The 11861-nt window shown below is 48.4% G+C and overlaps 1 long non-coding RNA gene across 1 annotated transcript; it reads right to left on the bottom strand.

Annotated features, from left to right (window-relative positions):
- Nucleotides 1–205: 205 nt before the first annotated feature.
- On the bottom strand, nt 206–3013 carry LOC129006455 (uncharacterized). Its single transcript, XR_008492007.1, has 2 exons — nt 2813–3013; nt 206–655 (listed from the first exon to the last, which is right to left on the bottom strand). It is a non-coding gene; the product is annotated as an uncharacterized LOC129006455 (long non-coding RNA).
- Nucleotides 3014–11861: the final 8848 nt, after the last annotated feature.

Raw genomic sequence — 11861 nt, 5'->3', positions numbered from 1 at the left:
GGTGCCTGTAATCCCAGCTACTCAGGAGGCTGAGGCAAGAGAATCACTTGAACCTGGGAGGCGGAGGTTGCAGTGAGCTGAGATTGCGCCATTGCATTCCAGCCTGGGTGACAGAACAAGACTTGGTCTCAAAAAAAAAAAAAAATAAATAAATAATAAATATATTCTCTTACATTTCCTCAGAACAATTACCAAGTCAAGGACATATCATTGATACAATACATTATTCATCTATTACATGATCCACATTCAAATTTTACCCTTTGTCCCAATACTGTCATTTAAAGCATTTTTCTTTTGACCAGATCCAGGGTCTGGTCCAGGATTCTGTGTTGCAGTCAGTTGTCATATCTCTTTAGTTTTCTTTAACCTGGTAAAGTTATTCTCAATCTTTGTTGCCTTTCATTATATTGACATTTCTGAAGAGTTTGGCTGTCTGGCAGTTTTCTCATGATTAGATTCCGTTTACGCATTTTTGACAAGGATGCCGCATGAGCAATGCTGTGTCCTTCTCGGCGCATCAATGGGGAAGCACAGGATGTCGGTTTGCCCCATTATTGGTGATGCTCCCTTTGATCACTTGGGTAACATGGTTCCTGCCAGATCTATCCATTGTAAAGGTTATTGTTTTTCCCCTTTGAAGTTAATCAGTACTCTGTGGAAAAATACTTTGCTGTCCTTTCCCCAGCAAATTTTTGCCCAATAGTTTTAGCATCCATTGATGATTCTTTTCAGAATCAATCACTACTGTAGTGGTTGCAAAATGGAGTTGACTCAACAACTAGAATTAGCTGCTATTATCTCACTTTCCACTTTAAGTCACTAAGGCTCAGAAAGGTCAAGAACTTGCCCAAGGCCACAAAGTAGTGAGATTCAGACTCAGGCCTGTCTGACTCAAGAGCGTGCTGCCGCGGTTACTCTCCAGCTATGGGACCTGGGATGTGATGAGATGTTCACCCACCAACATCTCCCCCACTGCACACTCCGCCCCTTGCTCCCCTCCCTAAATGTGAGGCTGAGGCTCTGGTCACAGTTGGACTGAGAGAAATGGGCTGCAGGGTCAGCTTTGCAACTCCCCATCCTCCAGCCTTCCCTCTAGTCCCCGCCATGAATCTTCCAAAAACTGATATCCAGAGCAGAAGTCTCACCAAGAAGTCACCTCGATTATCCTGCCCTCTCCCCCAACACACACACACACACACACACACACCCCCAGAGCTGAGAGGCTCTCTCTTCTCCTGACCTTGGAGAAGAGGGAGTATAGGGAGAGTATGTGCTTGTTATGGGTTGAGCTTTGTCAAGCAAATAAGAAGTGTGCATGATTGGAGCAGAGCCAGAACTCAGAGCTACAGGGCAACTGCACTTGGAAGAGATCCTGAGAATGCAGTTTGCACAGGTGTGTGAGTGTATGTGTGTGTATAGTTGAGAATTCTATAAGGGAAAAAGAGGAGAGAGGGAGGGCGTATAGGTAGTGCTTGAAAGTATGGACTTTTGCTGGGACCGGCAGTATCAACAGCACCTAGGAGCCAGTTAGAAAGGTGGAATTGTGGCCGGGCACGGTGGCTCATGCCTATAATCCCAGCACTTTGGGAGGCCGAGGCGGGCAGATCACCTGAGGTCAGGAGTTTGAGACCAGCCTGGCCAACATGGTGAAACCCCATCTCTACTGAAAATACAAAAATTAGTCGGGCATTGTTGCACACGCCTGTACTCCCAGCTACTCGGGAGGCTGAGGCAGGAGAATCACTTGAACCTGGGTGGCAGAGGTTTCAGTCAGCCAAGATCGCGCCACTGTACTCCAACCTGGGTGACAGAGTGAGACTCTGTCACACACACACAAAAAAGTACGGACTCTTGGCCAGGCGGGGTGGTTCACACCTGTAATCCCAGTACTTTGGGAGGTCAAAGCAGGTGGATCACTTGAGCCCAGGAGCTTAAGACCTGCCTGGGTAACATAGTGAGACCCCATCTCTGTAATGATAGAAATAAATACAAATGTTTTTAAAAGCACTGACCCAGGCTGGAAGCAGTGGCTCCTGCCTTGTAATCCCACCACTTTGGGAAACCAAGGTGGGAGGACTGCTTAAGCCCAGGAGTTTGGACCAGCCTGGGCAACATGGTGAGACCTCATTCTACAAAAAAAAAAAAAAATTTTAAAGTTAGCTGGGCATGGTAGTGCATGCTTGTAGTTCTAGCTACTTGGGTGGGAGGCTGAGGTGGGAGGCTTGCTTGAGCCCAAGAGGTCAAGGCTGCAGTGAGCTGTGAATGGGCCACTGCACTCCAGCCTGGGCAACAGAGCAAGACCCTGTCTCAAGAAAAGAAAAGAAATGGGAAGAGAGGGGGAGGGGAGGGGAAGTGGGGGCAGGGGAGTGATTCTGGAAACAGACTGCTGGAATTTTTTTTTTTTTTTTGAGATGGAGTCTTGCTCTGTCGTCCAGGGTAGAGTGCAGTGGCACAATCTCAGCTCACTGCAACCTCTGCCTCCTGGGTTCAAGCAATTCTCCTGTCTCAGCCTCCCAAGTAGCTGGGACCGCAGCACCTGCCACCATGCCTGACTAATTTTTGTATTTTTAGTAGAGATGAGGTTTTGCCATATTGGTCAGGCTGGTCTTGAAATCCTGGCCTCAGGTAATCCACCCGCCCCAGCTTCCCAAAGTGCTAGGATTACAGGGATGAGCCACCGTGCCCAGCCTGACTGCTGGAATTTGAACCTTGGGCCCACTACCAACCTGTGTAACCTTAGACAGATAAGTTACTTCACCTCTCTAGGCCTTGTTTTTGCCACCTGTAAAATGGACATAATAGTACCTACCTCATCAGGTTGTTGTGAGGAGTAAATGAATGAATCTGTGTCAAGTGCTTTGCTCAGGTGAGTTACCGCTTAGACAGTGTTGGGGATGTGCTGAAGAGAAAGATGAGGTAGGTGATGTTGGCGGGCAGAAGAGCCTTCGAAGGCCTGGGCTCCAGGACAATCCCCACATTAGGAGAGAACCCAGGTTGGTTATTGCAGAGACTGTGAGTGAGAGAGAGGCAGGATGGATGACAGGAATATCCAGGCTGGGAGGGCCAGATGACTCACTCATTCACTTGTTTACACTTTGTCTCTCACCTGCTTCCAGAAAGGCTTTGAAGTGGTTCATAATTAAAATGAAAGCCTCAGGTGCCTCAGCCTGCTGAGTCAGGAAAGACCGCGTCCTGGCTGGAGGGTGGCTTGGGTGAGGCTGGTACAGTGTAGCAGGTCCTGGGCTCACCTGGAGGGATCGGGGAGGGCAGAGTGACGTGCAGAAGATGCCGGGGGGAGAGGCCAAGGAAATAATGCAGACTGAGCCTTGACTCTGTGACCACCTGGCCCTGGGCCAGACAGAGAGGAGGTTTCATCTAAAGATTGGGCATCGCCGAGTGCGGTGGCTCACGCCTGTAATCCCAGCACTTTGGGAGGCCGAGGCGGGTGGATCACCTGAGGTCAGGAGTTCGAGACCAGCATGGCCAACCTGGTGAAACCCAATCTCTATTAAAAATACAAAAATTAGCTGGGTGTGGTGGCGGATGCCTGTAATCTCAGCTACTCGGGAGGCTGAGGCAGGAGAATCACTTGAACCCCTGAGGCGGAGGTTGCAGTGAGCCGAGATCGCGCCACTGCACTCCAACCTTGGCGACAGAGCAAGACTCCGTCTCAAAAAAAAAAAAAAGAAAGAAAGAAAAAGAATAAAGATTGGGCATGTGTAGATTAAACCAGGGCATGTGAGAGAGAGGGGCACCAAGAAGGGGCCAGGAAAGGTCTATGGACTCTGGCTGGGCCATTGCCAGTATTTGCTCCATTGGCCGTCTTCGGGCACAGTTCATGCTGTTCAATATTGTTGGTGGCCAGGCCTGGGCCCTCCAGCTGCCAAGGCACCGGTTTTCTCCTCCAGGAACCACCAACTTCTCTCCTCTGGAGGGAGAGCCTTTCCTCTCCAGGTCCGGATGCCTTTGGCCTCAGGCTGAAACACTTGTTGGAGGAAATCCTGTCCAACCTCCTCCTCCCTACCCACCTTCTACCCCCATTCCTGTTCCAACAAGAGTTGGGCCCGACCTGGCCACTCTAATGCAGTCTGGGTGTCCTGGTGGCCCATCTGCCTTTGTCTGGCAGCACAATGACGAGGAAGTCCCCGGCCCCCACCCACTGGGAGTCCTTCTTCTCAGGCCACCCAGGGGTCCAGTGCTTTGTCTGCCCCTCCCCCACACCACTTCCTGCCTCTTACCTTGAACATCCTGCCAGCCCCAGCCTCAGCTCAGCTCAGGTTTCCCTAGGAGCACGTTGACAGAGTCCCCACATCACACCAAGTTTTGGCAAGTCCAGCCCCACTCTGACAGACTTTCTGTCACACTTCCTTACAGCTACTTAAACTGCACTTTAGCATGTAATGGAATACCTTCCATTTAGGAAGGTGGAGGGCGTCTCCCCCAGGCAGGATTAAACATGATGACAGTTCCTAAAAGGAGGGGCTGGGATTTAGGCTAAATAGGTAAGGCAGTCAGGCCAGAGGGAGACGATCAGGAGCTGCAGGGCCAGCCTCTGCCAGCCTTGGGGGTGGGGCTGCTCAGGCAAGAGAGGAGGAACGCAGGGCTTCTCTGCTGGGAGGACCCCTGCCTCCATCCCTGCTCTGCAGAAGGGAAACCCCACCTGAGGTCAAGGAAGGTGAGGTGGGAGGTAGCTGGACCAGAAAAGAAGGGAGCATCTGGGCTAGGAAGGCACTGGCTTGGGATCCTAAGCCCAGAGGTGGTCAGGCTGGGGAAGGAGAAGGAAGGGGGAAGGCAGGAGGTGCCTGGACAGATAACCACTGGGCCACAGGCTGGATAAAGGCGTTCGTATAGTTTGAGGTGCATCTATATGGGTGCAAAATTCCCTGTTATAAGGAGGAATCATGGGCTGCAAGGAGCAAAAACTTAGACTTACTTAACAAAAAGCGGGGTGCTTCCTGGAAGGAAACAGGGTCTTGTCACAGTCTTGAAGTTGCAGAGTTAGAAGTGGACCTTCTAAGGGCCTAGATCTAGGAGCTTGACAGTGATAAACTGGAGTTACTCTCCTTAACTCTCTTTCAAGCTTTCCCAGTTGTCTGCCATTCTCCTGTCTACCCTACCCCCATACTCCTGACTGGCTTCATTTGCTTCTGTCTGCATTGTGCAGTAGATAGTTGTCATTTTGAAGTGACTCAGCATCTATATCCCTTCCTAACAGCACCCAATTTCCGATGGAAGACTATTGTTAACTGTACCTGGGATTCTGTTTTTATTCAGGTATAGTGAGGCTCACAGATCAGGAGATGATTGCTGTTGAAAAGATAATTTGTGCGGGGCACAGTGACTCATGCCTGTAATCCCAGTACTTTGGGAGGCCGGGGTGGGCAGATCATGAAGTCAGGAGTTCAAGACCAGCCTGGCCAACATGGTGAAATCCCATATCTATTAAAAATACAAAAATTAGCTGGACGTGGTGGTGCGTGCCTGTAATCCCAGCTACTCAGGAAGCTGAGGCAGGAGAATCACTTGAACCTGGGAGGCGGAAGTTGCAGTGAGCTGAGATCATGCCACTGCACTCCAATCTGGGCAACATAGCAATATTCTGTCTCAAAAAGAAAAAAAAAAAGAAAATATAATTTGTTAGGCACAGTTCCCAAGAGGAGGGTCATAGCATGCCATGCAGGGCCCTGTGGGGAAGCACACAGGTCAGTCTGGAGGCAGGAGGAAGCGCAAAGAACAGGCAGGAGTTTTTCTTGTGGTTTCCATGAGAAAGGCAAGGCAAGTCAGGGTGAGCAGATTTAAATTTAGGATTGGCTAGTTTGAATAATTCTGGTGGGTTCTGGGCTACGGAGGATGTCTCTAGTTGTGTTACCAGAAAGGGGTCCCCATCTAGACCCCAAAAGAGGGTTCTTGGATCTCAAGCAAGGGCGAGTCCATAGAGTAAAGTGAAAGCAAGTTTATTAAGCAAGTAACCTTTACTTGGCTGGGCACAGTGGCTCACACCTGTAATCCCAGCACTTTGGGAGGCCAAGGCAGACAGATCACTTGACACCAGGAGTTCAAGACCAGCCTGGCTAACATAGTGAGACACTGTCTCTACTGAAAACAAAAAAAAAACAGAATTAGCCAGGTGTGGTGGCACGTGTCTGTAATCCCAGCTAAAACTTGGGAGGCTGAGGCAGGAGAATCACTTGAACCTGGGAGGCAGTGGTTGAAATGAGCCAAGATTGTGCCACTGCACTCTAATCTGGGTGACAGAATGAGACTCCATCTCAAAAAAAAAAGAATTAAAAAAAAAATAACCTTTACTTAAATGAAAGAATGGCCACTGTCAGGCCTCTGAGCCCAAGCTTACCATCATATCCCCTGTGACCTGCATGTATACATCCAGATGGCCTGAAGCAACTGAAGATCCACAAAAGAAGTGAAAATAGCCAGTTCCTGCCTTAACTGGTGACATTCCACCATTGTGATTTGTTCCTGCCTCACCCTAACTGATCAATTGACCTTGTGACAATACACCCTCCCCACCCTTGTGATAAGGTACTTTGTGATATTCTCCTGCCCTTGTGAATTACTTTGTATGATACACCCTCCCCACCCTTGAGAAGGTACTTTGTAATATCCTCCCCTGCCCTTAAGAAGGTACTTTGTAATATTCTCCCCGCTCTTGAGAATGTACTTTGTAAATACTCCATGCCCACAAAAAATTGCTCCTAACTCCACCACCTATCTCAATCCTATAAGAACTAACGATAATCTCACCATCCTTTGCTGACTCTCTTTTTGGACTCAGCCTGTTTGCACCCAAGTGAAACAAACAGCCTTGTTGCTCACACAAAGCCTGTTGGTGGTCTCTTCACATGGACATACGTGACATTTGGTGCCGAAGATCCAGGACAGGAGGACTCCTTCAGGAGACCGGTCCACTGTCTTCACCCTCACTCCATGAGGAGATCCACCTATGACCTCAGGTCCTCAGACCAGCCCAAGGAATATCTCACCAATTTCAAATCGGGTAAGCAGTCTTTTCACTCTCTTCTCCAACCTCTCTTGCTGTGCCTCCATGCTTCAATCTCTCTCTTCCTTAATTTCAGTTCCTTTCCCTTTCTGGTAGAGATGTGTTTTATCTGTGAACTCAAAACTCTGGCACCAGTCAGGGACTCAGTGTTTAATCACTGTGGGCACGCCTACCTGATTATTCACTCACATTCCAGAGGTGTCTGATCACCGTGGGGATGCCTGCCTTGATCCTTCACCTTGGTGGCACGTACCACCTCCCCTGGGTGGCAAGTACCACCTCCGTCCTCCATGTCTCTACCTTCTCTTTTCTCTAAACTTACCTTTTTACTATGGGCAACGTTCTGCCCTCCATTCCTGCTTCTTCTCCCTTAGTTTGTGTTCTAAAAAACTTAAAACCTCTTCAACTCTTGCTTGACCTAAAACCTAAGCATCTTATTTTCTTATATAACACTGCTTGGCCCCAATACAAACTTGACAATTGTTCTAAATAGCCAGAAAATGGCACTTTCAATTTCTCCATCCTATAAGATATACATAATTTTTGTCGAAAAATGGGCAAATGATCTGAGGTACCTGACATCCAGGCATTCTTTTACACATTGGTCCCTCTCTAGTCTCTGCTCCCAATGCAACTCATCCCAAATCTTTCTTCTTTCTCTCCTGTCTGTTCCTTTAGTCTCCACCACAAGCTCTGAGTCCTTTGAATCCTCCTTTTCTATGAACCCATCTGACCTCTACCCTCCTCCAGAAGGCCATCTCATTCTCAATATGCATTTTGTTACCCAATCTGCTCCCGACGTTAGAAAAAGCTCCAAAAATTAGATTCTGGCCCTCAAACCCCACAACAGGACTTAATTAACCTCACCTTCAAGGTGTGCAATAATAGGGAAGAGGCAACCAAGCAGCAACATATTTCTGAGTTGCAATTACTTCCCTCTGCTGTAAGAGAAGCCCCAGCCACATCTCCAACACACAAGAACTTCAAAACACCTAAGCCGCAGTGGCCAGGCGTTCCTCCAGGACCGCATCCCCCAGGATCTTGCTTCAAGTGCCAGAAATCTGGCCACTGGGCCAAGGAATGCCCACAGCCTGGGATTCCTCCTAAGCCATGTTCCATCTGTGTGGGACCCCACTGGATATCGGACTGTCCAACTCACCCAGCAGCCACTCCCTGAGCCCCTGGAACTCTGGCCCAAGGCTCTGTGACTGACTCCTTCCCAGATCTTCTCAGCTTAGCAGCTGAAGACTGACACTGCCCGATTGCCTCAGAAGCCTCCTGGACCATCACAGACGCTTTGGATAACTCTTACAGTGGAAGGTAAGTCCATCCCCTTCTTAATCAACATGGAGGCTACCCACTCCACATTACCTTCTTTTCAAGGGCCTATTTCCTTGCTTCCATAACTATTGTGGGTATTGACGGCCAGGCTGCTAAACCTCTTGAAACTCTCCAACTCTAGTGCCAACTTAGATAACATTCTTTTTTTTTTTTTTGAGACAGAGTTTCACTCTGTTGCCCAGGCTGGAGTGCAGTGGTGGGGTCTTGACTCACTGCAAGCTCCGCCTCCTGCATTCATGCCATTCTCCTGCCTCAGCCACCCGAGTAGCTGGGACTACAGGTGCCCACCACCATGTCTGACTATTTTTTTTTTTATTTTATTTTTAGTAGAGACGGGGTTTCACCGTGTTAGCCAGGATGGTCTCCATCTCCTGACCTCGTGATCCAACCGCCTCAGCCTCCCAAAGTGTTGGGATTACAGGTGTGAGCCACCGCACCTGGCCAGACAACATTCTTTTAAGCACTCCTTTGTAGTTATCCCCACCTGCCCAGTTCCCTTATTAGGCTGAGACATCTTAACCAAATTATCTGCTTCCCTGACTATTCCTGGACTACAGCCACATCTCATTGCTGCCCTTCTTCACAACCCAAAGCCTCCTTCATGTCTTCCTCTTGTATCCTGCCACCTTAACCCACAGGTATGGGGACACCTCTACTCCCGTCCTGGCAACTGATCACATGCCCATTACTATCCCATTAAAACCTAATCACCCTTACCCTGCTCAACACCAGTATCCCATCCCACAACAGGCTTTAAGGGGATTGGAGCCTGTTATCACTCGCCTGCTACAGAATGGGCTACTAAAGCCTACAAACTCTCCTTACAATTCCCCCATCTTACCTGTCCAAAAACCGGACAAGTCTTACAGGTTGGTTCAGGATCTGCACCTTATTAACCAAATTGTTTTGCCTATCCACCCTGTGGTGCCCAACCCGTACACTCTTTTGTCCTCAATACCTCCCTCCACAACTCACTATTCCATTCTTGATCTTAAAGACTCTTTTTTCATGATTACCCTGCACCCCTTGTCCCAGCCCCTCTTTGCTTTTACCTGGACTGACCCTGACACCCATCAGTCCCAGCAACTTACCTGGGCTGTACTGCCACAAGGCTTCTGGGACAGCCCTCATTACTTCAGCCAAGCCCTTTCTCACGATTTACTTTCTTTCCACGTCTCTGCTTCCCACCTTATTCAATACATTGATGACTTTCTACTCTGTAGTCCCTCCTTTGAGTCTTCTCAACAAGATACCCTCCTGCTCCTTCAACACTTATTCTCCAAAGGACATCAGTTATCCCCCTCCAAAGCTCAAATTTCTTCCCCATCCGTTACCTACCTCAGCATAATTCTTCATGAAAACATGCGTGCTCTCCCTGCCAATCATGTCTGGCTGGTCTCTCAAACCCCAACCCCTTCTACAAAACAACAACTCCTTTCCTTCCTGGTCATGGTTGGATACTTTCGCCTTTGGATACCTGGTTTTGCCATCTGACTAAACCATTATATAAACTCACAAAAGGAAACCTAGCTGACCCCATAGATCCTGAATTCTTTCCCCACTCCTCTTTCCATTCCTTAAAAACAGCCCTAGAAGCTGCTCCCATACTAGCTCTCCCTAACTCATCCCAACCCTTTTTCATTACACACAGCTGAAGTGCACGGCTGTGCAATTGGAATTCTTACACAAGAGCCAGGACCGCACCCTGTAGCCTTTCTGTCCAAACAACTTGACCTTACTGTTTTAGGCTGGCCCCCACATTATTCCAGATACCACATCTTACCCCCATGACTGTATCTCTCTGATCCACCTGACATTCACTCCATTTCCCCATATTTCATTCTTTCCTGTTCATCACCCTGATCACACTTGGTTTATTGATGGCAGTTCCACCAGGTCTGATTGCCAGTCACCAGCAAAGGCAGGCTATGCTATAGTATCTTCCACATCTACCATTGAGGCTACCTCTCTGCCCTCCTCTACTACCTCTCAGCAAGCTGAACTCATTGCCTTAACTCGGGCCCTCACTCTTGCAAAGGGAATATGCATCAATATTTATATTGACTCTAAATATGCCTTCCATATCCTGCACCACCATGCTGTTATATGGGCTGAAAGAGGTTTCCTCACTATGCAAGGGTCCTCCATCATTAATGCCTCTTTAATAAAAACTCTTCTCAAGGCCGCTTTACTTCCAAAGGAAGCTGGAGTCATTCACTGCAAGGGCCATCAAAAGGCATCAGATCCCATCTCTCAGGGCAATGCTTATGCTGATAAGGTAGCTAAAGAAGCAGCTAGCGTTCCAACTTCTGTCCCTCATGGCCAGTTTTTCTCCTTCTCATTGGTCACTCCCACCTACTCTCCCACTGAAACTTCCACCTATCAATCTCTTCCCACACAAGGCAAATGGTTCTTGGACCAAGGAAAATATCTCCTTCTAGCCTCACAGGCCCATTCTAATCTGTCGTCATTTCATAACCTCTTGCATGTAGGTTACAAACCGCTAGCCTGTCTCTTAGAACCTCTCATTTTCTTTCCATCGTGGACATCTATCCTCAAGGAAATCACTTCTCAGTGTTCCATCTGCTATTCTACTACTCCTCAGGGATTGTTCAGGCCCCCTCCCTTCCCTACACATCAAGCTCGGGGATTTGCCCCTGCCCAGGACTGGCAAATTGACTTTACTCATCTGCTTTGAGTCAGGAAACTAAAATACCTCTTGGTCTGAGTAGACACTTTCACTGGATGGGTAGACACTTTCACTTCACAGGGTCTGAGAAGACCACCACCGTCATTTCTTCCCTTCTGTCAGACATAATTCCTTGGTTTGGCCTTCCCACCTCTATACAGTCTGATAACAGACTGGCCTTTATAGTCAAATCACCCAAGCAGTTTCTCAGGCTCTTGGTATTCAGTGGAACCTTAATACCCTTTACCATCCTCAATCTTCAGGAAAGGTAGAATGGACTAATGGTCTTTTAAAGACACACCTCACCAAGCTCAGCCTCCAACTTAAAAAGGACTGGACAGTACTTTTAACTCTTGCCCTTCTCAGAATTAGAGCCTGTCCTCCAGATGCTACAGGGTATAGTCCATTTGAACTTTTATATGGATGCACCTTCTTGCCGGCCCCAACCTCATCCCAGACACCAGCCCTCTAGGTGACTATTTTCCTGTCCTTCAGCAGGCCAGACAGGAAATTCACCAGGCTGCTAATCTTCTCTTGCTTACTCCAGATTCCCAGCCATATAAAGACACCCTGGCTGGACGATCAGTTCTTGTTAAGAATCTGACCCCTCAAACTCTACAAGCTTGATGGACTGGATCCTACTTAGTCATCTATAGTACCCCAACTGCCGTCTGCCTGCAGGACCCTCCCCATTAGGTTCACTGATCCAGAATAAAGCTGTGTCCATCGGACAGCCAGCCTGATCTCTTCTCTTCCTCCTGGAAGTCGCAAGTTCTCTCCCCTACTTCCCTTAAGCTCACTCGCATTTCT

This window comes from Pongo pygmaeus, chromosome 8 (genome assembly GCF_028885625.2).
Source record: "Pongo pygmaeus isolate AG05252 chromosome 8, NHGRI_mPonPyg2-v2.0_pri, whole genome shotgun sequence".
In the NCBI taxonomy this organism is placed as follows: Eukaryota; Metazoa; Chordata; class Mammalia; order Primates; family Hominidae; genus Pongo; species Pongo pygmaeus.
The sequence above is the reverse complement of the archived record's forward strand: the minus strand, read 5'-3'. Positions and strand labels throughout refer to the sequence as shown.